The 9055-nt window shown below is 42.5% G+C and overlaps 1 long non-coding RNA gene across 1 annotated transcript; it reads left to right on the top strand.

Annotated features, from left to right (window-relative positions):
• The first annotated feature begins 4640 nt into the window (after nucleotides 1-4640).
• LOC145660247 (uncharacterized) lies at nucleotides 4641-7448 on the top strand. The gene is made up of 3 exons (XR_014126487.1): nucleotides 4641-4853; nucleotides 5726-5833; nucleotides 6967-7448. It is a non-coding gene; the product is annotated as an uncharacterized LOC145660247 (long non-coding RNA).
• The last annotated feature ends 1607 nt before the right edge of the window (nucleotides 7449-9055 follow it).

The raw sequence follows: 9055 nt of genomic DNA, 5'->3' as shown, positions 1-9055 counted from the left end.
CCTGTCTCGTGTTATTGTTTTGCTTCCATTCCTTAGTTTTGTTTTCTCCACCCTGCATCTGTTTTCCTGTCACTACCTTTCACCTGTGTCTGATTTAGAGTTGATTAGTTCATGTATTTAAACCCTGTCTGGTTCCCTGTCTCTTGGCTGTTCATTGTATGTATGTAAGTAGGTTAATTGTTTATTTAAGTCAAACTGCTGTATGTAATCCATGTATGTAAAGTCATGTTTATTTATCCCAGCCTGTATGTTAATTCTAGCATCCGTTTATTCAAGCCTCCGTGTGTTTCATTCTAGCCGCTGTTGTGTTTATTAGTTGTTCGTGTATCCTAGCGCTTGTTTTTGTCATGTATTCTCGGACTCTCTATGTTGGCTCTATGACCCTGGACTACTCGGACGACTACGACTCTGGATTTGCCCCTAACAAATCTCGCGCTTCTCCACACATGCGTCCGCCTCCTCACTACTCACTGTTGCACGCTTCAAAACCGTTAATGTTCAGTTCGAAACCCAACAAAATTCTGACCACTGCGGATGGAAATAGGTTGCACTTTGAAAAATAAATGAAAATACACACTTGAAATAGGCAAGATGGATTATTCTGATTTTAGCAGAATGTTTATTCAGTGTATTCAGTTTTTTTTGTTCTTGTTGTTGTTTGTAGTCTTACCGTCGATACCAAAGTGGTCCTACTCGCATTGAAATGTGCATGTTTATATCGAAAATACGTAGTTGTAGAACAGATATGGTTCCAATGTTATTTTCATTTCTACCAACGACCTAAACGGTCCGGCGTTGGCCATCGTACGGTCGGCTTTCACTTTCTGTAGCTTTCTGCTGAACAACATGGAGGCGGAAGACGTTTCCTTTTCTGCGTGGAGACGGAAGGTTTCTGACCATCACCCGAATGTCCAGATGTCACTCCTAGATGCAGTGGCTGGCGGGGGTATTGACCTAAAAGCAAAATACACCCAGGGCTGGGGACGGCACATGAAGAGATATTTTTATAATTGGTGTCTGGCAAGAGACAATGTTCGCTGTGATGGTGAAAATCTATGGCCTAATACAGAGGACAGCATAGATGGACCAGTCCAACAGTAAACATCTAACAGTAAACATCTAACAGTAAACTTATAGGCAGATTATGTGAACTGTGTGATGTGCAAATTACTGTACATAGTGAAAATATTGATTTGCTATGACTGTATTTGTTATTCATTGTATATATTTTTCTTTTCCAAGCTACAGTGTATAGCACCATGAGAACAAATGTAAAAATACAGTAAAGGCCCTGAATAATATGGTATGTACAGTAAATATTGTTATTCTGGGATTCTTATATGGTAAAATGTTCATTCATTACATATATACACAGACACACATAACATATATATACACACACACTCATTACATATATATACACACACTTATTATAAATACACACACACACACACACATACACTCATTACGTATACACGCGCACACACACACACACACACTCATTACATACACACACACACACACACTACATATATACACACACACTCATTACACACATACACACTAATTAAATATATATCTATATATATATATATATATACACACACACACACACACACACTACATATACACACACACACACACACACACACACACTCATTATACATACACACACACACACACACACACACACACACACACACACTCATTACGTATATACACAAACGTGCACTGGGCCCTATAAGATCCTAGTTAATCTTATTTATGCCGCCGTTCTGGTCGTCGAGTCTGAAAGAAACGTGCAACAGTAACAACGCCAACTCTCCAGGAATCCTCTAGTATCAGCAACAATAGCTCTGCTCCAGTGTTAATGACTTTAAAATGACTTTTTTAATGACTTTATCTGTGTGCACGTGTGTGTGAGTGTGTGTGTGTGTGTGTGTGTGTGTGTGTGTGTGTGTGTGTGTGTGTGTGTGTGTGTGTGAGTCCAGAGAATTTTGATCCATTGATCTAAAGCCATTTAGGAGTCAATACATGCAAAGACATGATACTGGGCCTGGACTGTATTAGCTGTGCAGTGTCATTAATGGAGACTCTGTTTGTCTGAGCATAGCAAGAAAATGGGGATTCTCTCATTCTCTAAACAGTGTCTCACCATCAGACTCTAAACTGTGTCTCACCATCAGACCCTAAACAGAGTGTCTCACCATCAGACTCTAAACAGAGTGTCTCACCATCAGAGTCTAAATGAGCGACTCACCATCAGACTCTAAACAGTGTCTCACCATCAGACTCTAAACGGGTGGCTCACCATCAGACTCTAAGCAGAGTGTCTCACCAACAGACTCTAAACGAGTGTCTCACCATCAGACTCAAAACAGTGTCTCACCATCAGACTCTAAACAGTGTCTCACCATCAGACTCTAAACTGTCTCATCATCAGAATGCACACAAAGACAATGTGACTGAAATATACAGACAATCAAAAACACCACACCTCCACACTACCTGTCTCACTTTCCCTGCAACACATTTTTCATTGTCTCTCAAACATGAATCAAAATCACCTCTCACACACACACACACACACACACACACACACACAGTCTTCATCACCCACCGTCCGCGAGCAACACTATATTGAGTTTAGAGAAAATCATTATTTGTCCCTCCATGGGTTTCCCTCATCCCATGGGCCGAGCTGTTAAAAACACATCCCATTAAATCAGCCCTGTGGACTGTTCTGAGATCAGTAAAGTGCCCCCCCCCCCTGCAGCCAGCACAGTGAGTGGCACAACTCCCTGCTCCGGGGACAGACATCTATAAACATGACCAGTGTGTGGGGGAAGGTGTCACAGAAAAAAACAACCAAACCCCCCCACCATCAACTGGATCAAGTGAAAAAGTCGCAGCAGGAAAATAAATTAAAAAAATAAGTAGCTGGACCAGGTCCAACTCTAATGGACCCGGCTGAATATCTATAACGGTGGGGGGGTATCCCGTGTATGAGGGAGGAGACTGATTTATGGGTAATTACACCATAAGACAAGGACAAGTGTTTGACAGCTTGGACGTTACAGAGGACGTCTACTGCTCTGTATTTATAAACCGCAAAATGTTATGGGGAGATTTTTAAGTTTGATGTAAAAGTAATGTAAAAAGTAATGACTCTCCAATCCCAGAAAGGTAGTCTATATCCAAGGAAAAAAGTCTAACTTCTTTAGGCATTTTATTTTTAGAGCTAGAAGTGTGTGTGTGTGTGTGTGTGTGTGTGCATGCGTGCGCGATAGACCTTAAAGCACAATGGCTGTCAAAGGTTCAGGACTACTACTAGTTCACACACCACAGGATTTAAGTCCAGCCTTCCTCTGCCCCACAGAATCCTGCTGCACCCACTCCTGTCCCTGACACACAGAGAGAGAGAGAGAGAGAGAGAGAGAGAGAGAGGGAGGGGGGGGTCTTTTCCTTCAACTCTAATCCGCTCTTTTAATGTGTATGTTCATAAGAAAGACCCTGCATTCATTCCCAGATTCTCCTACAGCATTCCTAGATTCTTCTACAGCATTCCCAGATTCGCTGCCCCTTTCTCATTTTTCTCATTACCTGCAACCGAGAAGTAGACTCGGACTTTAAATGTCAGCGAGTCCTCAGCATGGGGCTACAAACCCAGCTGTGAATACCGGACCCTCCTGCCCTCCAACTCTGTATATCACATTAAAAACCTAAGGAGAGCTTAAATTGAACCCGGGAGATTTGTGAGCCAAGCCGAATGCAACCATGGCAACGGGCTCGGCGGAGCTACCGTGAAAAACCCGTGGAGTGGAGCCGGGCTCCACTGGAGGTGAGTCGAGTGGAGTTGCAGTGCATCTTGGGATCATGCCGTGACTGGGCAAGAACTGCGGCCCATGGGGGGCCCTTTCCACTGGGACTTAGATTTCTGCTGTTGCCACGGACAACGAGAGAGAGAGAGAGAGAGAGAGAGAAAGAGAGAGAGAGAGAGAGAGAGAGAGAGAGAGATAGATATTAGAGCTCTCTACCCAGAGAGCAGAAACTCTGCCAGCAGTGCAACAAAGACACTGTAGAGAAAGAGCTACACTTCCTCTCTGAGTATGAAATATTTGACCTGATATGTCAAATGTACTTAACAAAGTGTGAAATGATACACTCCAACTTTAAGTGTCTGCCAAACACTGACAAACCGCCCGTCGTTTAGCTGTGCGATATATATCTGCCTTTACAACATCCAAACACAGCACACACACACACACGCGCAGGCGCACAAACACACACACACACACATACACACACACGCAAACATACACACACACACACACACACACTGTATTGCCCTGTTTGTAAACACCTTTATGTATTTATGTATTATTTCCTCCTCTTCTTATTATAATTTATGTATTTTCCTTTCTTTTCACTTCTCAAGTGACTTATTAAAGTGAGAAGGGGGTTTGCGAGGGACAGAGAAAAAGAGAGGGAGGGGTTATGAGCTCGCAGGAAGCACCGCAGCACACCAGCAGGGACGTCCCGGCACTGGAGCGTGTGTTTGGCGCCCCTGCTGGCAGGAAAAACGCAGGCATCTCTGCTGCTTTGATGGAAAAAAAACAAAAAACAAAACCTCTCTCAGTGGGCTATAAAGCCGAACAGTCGACTGTTCTTAGATTTGTTCGATTCTGGTTCGATTCTGTAATTATGGGGTCGTTGTACCCCTGAATGTAATACAGCTAATAACTTAACATAATAACTTATGGAATAACTTATGGATCATAATATTTCTGAGGGGGACTCGGTCGAGGTCGACGTCTCTGCTCTTCTTAACGGCCCCAGCTGCTACTAAATATGTAAGACCTTTTTGATTATCATAAAATATCTTTCCTAAGAGCTTAATCTAATAACATTCCATATCCAGGTAAAAGGTTTTCTCCCGGCATTCTTCTGAGGCTAAATGCTTGCTGGAATTGTCCCAAATCACCAAATCATTCAAAGAATGGATCCTGTAGTATTAGACCAAGTACGGGTCAGTACATAAATACTAAAATACTAAACTGCCGAGTGCAAGTTTTTTTATTCCATCGAATAAAAAAAAAAACAAATGTAATTTTATGCTGGCGCTTATGTGACACCGTAGGACATCTGAACCGCCGTTTGCGTTCTTAAGGCGAGGCACTGACAAATGCGCTAACGTTTTCTCTTTATTTATTTATCTTCATTTATTTATTTACTTATCTATCGCGCTCTCGCTTGGGGGAAATTGCTGCAAAATGCGTTAACGAGTTCGCCTGTATGCCGCCTTGCTTCTCTGGCAGAGATACAAACCACACCCGCACGGCCAGCTCGGTTATTCGTGTCTGTTTTTCTAGCCTCGTTTTTTGTTTTTTTTAATGTGAGGCTGATAAATGCCATGGCCGTGGCAGCGGAGATGGATCGAGGCTTCGAGTAACTTGTTTTTTTTTTCTTTGGCCTGCACTGGCCAAGAGCGATCATCTTTCAATATCGATTTTGCCATCAGCACCTGTGCAAAACAGAGAGAGAGAGAGAGAGAGACCCAGAGACAAAAACATAGGAAAATATTTTTGACTAATGGAGCAAATATTTTTGACTAAACTCTCTGTAAATAAAAAAAACCCAACAAACAAAACTGGTTTCAATCTGGAACTCGCAATGGTAACAAATGCTTTCTTGAAATTTGCATTAATTTTCCTTGTTTTCTCAGGTCAACAGACAGGAAGCTGGAGCTTCTGGCAGGAAGAAGCTACCGTGGCTAAAAGCCAGAGCCTCCAGCGCTGATGGGCAAATGCGGCAATTATAGGATGGATAAGAGGTGGCTGAGCTCTATCTTATCTTATCTGGGCCTATTTAAGGGTTGCCGTGGCAGAGAGAGGATGAGACAAGCATCTGGAAAATGGCATTACTAGCAGGGAAAAGTCTGGAATTTTCCGTGCTGTCTGCTGCACTGCAAATGAGCCTTGGGGTTTTATTTGAACAAAGAAAGAAAATTTAATATTGGCATAAAATTGCATATGTGCACCAGGGCTAATGTAACTGTAATACTGTTAGACTAATATTACTGTTGTAGAATACTGTACACTATTAATGTAAAAGGATACAAGACGTTTTGCACTATAATGTCTGAATTAAGAAAATATGTTGACACAAAAGCTGCTAGATAGAAGATGAGTGTGGTGTGTAATTCTAGTTTTGTACGTGTGTGTGTGTGTCTGTGTGCGCATGCGTTTACTTTCTCATTGAGGAATAAATCTGCATCCTTGTGTTGTTTATTAAAAACAAACAAACAAACAAAAGAATAAGAAGTAATGCAGCATATGAATCTTTCAGCATCTTTGCAGGCCCCATGGCCCTTCAGATTGTGATCAAAGTCTCTGAGTGCTCGTTCGAATGGCTGGAGAGCCATTTAGCTGAAAGGGAACCCTCTAGTCCGAGATACACATCAGTCCAAACTGGTGGTCCTGGAAAATGGTAGATTCTGTTCTTGCTTTCTAAACTTATGTAGCAGGTCCATGTGAGATCTTCACTGCTTAAGGCCATAAAAACCGAAGATCTCTTTCATTGCAGTCCCAATAGTTGTCCTCAGAACCTCACTCCTCTCAGTTGTACTTTGAAGTCATGAACAGTATTGCCTTCTTTTAACATTTTGAATACAGTTAAAAAGCAGCTCAGCTGCAGTTCCATGATGGTGAGTTTAAGTTGATTTCCCTGTGCAGTTCTTTAGCCTCGCCTGCCCATGCTTCCTTTTGTTCCAACCATTTTATACAGTAAACACCAAAAATGGATGAAAGAGAAATGCTTCTGCACAGTATATAAGATGGGACCTGTAACCTGGAAAGCAAATGCAATGACCACTACTCTAGATAAATCAAGAGAGTTCAAGATCTATATCAATCAATAATTATCCACCTGTTATGTCCACCTGTATGTCTGCATTCTGTGTTACAGGTTTTGCCTCTGCCTCTATCCTAATCCACACCAGGTTTTCCGGTGAGCAGAGGACAATATAAAAGGAAGAGGAAGAGACAAAATGTTTGAATTAGGGCTCATTGGAGAAGAGTTTCCTCCTCCTGCTCCTCCTGCTCCTCCTCCTCCTCCTCCTGCTCCTCCTCCTCCTCCTGCTCCTGACTTGTTGCTACATTTTGAGCTTGTGTTTGCTAGACTTTATGTGTATGACTGGATTTGCCCCTTGTTTGATGGCTTGTTACTATATGTTCTTGTGTCTTATATATATATTGTCCCGTATATAGTTACACACTGGTGGTAGGGAGTGGCTGCCCTTTTGTTTGGGTGTGGGTTTATCTTTGTTTCACACAGTGTAGTCATTGTAAGTTTCTTTTGTTAGCTTAGTCAGTTGCTGTTTTGTTTCTAGTGTGGTTTTGTTGTGTTGGCCTTGGTCACTACTGATGTGATTACACCAGTTTCTTGTCTTTAAACAGCTAAAGCTTGTAACTTCACTAGATCTTTGCTGTCAACTTTGTCTGGTTATTCATCCTGTTGCTCATTTCTACTGTTGTAATACTCGACCCTGTGTTACGGCCTCCCAGACTAGACAGGGTTGTAACATAATTGGGGTATAATTGGGTCCTTTGTTCCTTTTTTTCTTTGCCCTTTGTGTGTTTTGGTGGGTTTTCTGTGCTGGTTGGTGGTGTTCTTTTGTTGGTGGGGTGACTGTGTGGTTGTGTGTAGTTTGGGTTTTGCCATAGTGTGTTGGGAGCACTTGTGTTAGGATTGTGAGTTTTGATTAGTCTGGTTTTACTCTTTGTCCTACCCTGGAGCAGTTTGATCTGTCTAGAAAGGCAGACCTGTTACTACTAACAAATTTATTTGATGTTGTGGTGACCTGTTCAGCCACAAAATGGGAAATCAAAGAAGTCTTAGAGGCCTGCTTAGTACAAGACGGAGTTTTGACAGAACGAGGTGGTCCTGTTGGTGTTGTGGTGAACCTGACACAGGGCATGTCAGTGGTGGAAACAAGAGGCGACTTTGTGGTCAACTCACGCATAGAGCCTCAGGTCATCCAGTTTCTTGGTGGTGACCAGATGCTGGAAATCAAGAGGCAGGAACATGAGACAGAGTTACTGAGGGTGCAGGCCTTACAGCTTGAGGTAGAAAAGGCAGATAAGGAGGCTGCGATCCGGAGGCAGAGCATGGGTCCGGAGGGTCCTATTCCTCGGATGGCTCGGCTAACGGCAGTACCCAGGTACCAAAATCACGCCTGCCAAGATCACTCACTACTCCTGTATTCACTACACAGGTGGCACATGGATTTAACATCAGCCGGCAGAAGTTTAGTACAAGCATTTCGGGATGGAGGTAGATGCATATTTTTCTGTGTTTTAATGTATTGCCACAGCATTAATTTGGCCTAAGGATCTTTGGCCACTCATGCTCCAGTGCAAGTTAGTAGGAAAAGTGCAAGAGTGCTCATTAACTTTAGAGCAGAGCTTTAACTGCGATTTTACTGTATGCTTGAGTTAGTGCCAGAAGCCTATAGGCAGAATTTTCGGTGTTTGAGAAAATCCCCCAGCCAGACACATAGAGTTTGCAAGAGAGAAACCTTTTTATTTGAGAAGTGGTGTAGTGCAAGTAGTGTGAAAAACATTCGACCAGCTAAAAGAGCTGATGTTACTTGAGTTTAAAAATTGTCTCCCAGAAACAGTTGTTTACTTGAATGAACAGAAAGCAAGTACAGTACCTTCTGCTGCTACTATGGCAGATGAATGTTCTAACTCACAAAATTAACACATATAGTGTTAACGATGTGTTTGTGCAGGGTGTAGAACTAAATATTATGAGGCTCCCTGTACATAATCTGTACCTATGCTCAAGTGTCAGGGCCAGCTAAAGTGGCGGTACAATCTGAACTGCCCGTCCGTGGTGTATCATTCATTTTAGGTAATGACATGACCACTGATATGGTGTTCCCTGTGCCTGAGGTAATAGAGAATCCTGTAGAGCTAAGTGAGTCTACACAAGAGGCATTAAGCACATTTCCTACTTGTGTTTTGACCTGTGATCAGGCACGGAAACTTGG

The sequence above is a fragment of the Electrophorus electricus genome, chromosome 2 (assembly GCF_041902795.1).
Source record: "Electrophorus electricus isolate QZ-2024a chromosome 2, ASM4190279v1, whole genome shotgun sequence".
Lineage (NCBI taxonomy): Eukaryota > Metazoa > Chordata > Actinopteri > Gymnotiformes > Gymnotidae > Electrophorus > Electrophorus electricus.
The sequence above is the reverse complement of the archived record's forward strand: the minus strand, read 5'-3'. Positions and strand labels throughout refer to the sequence as shown.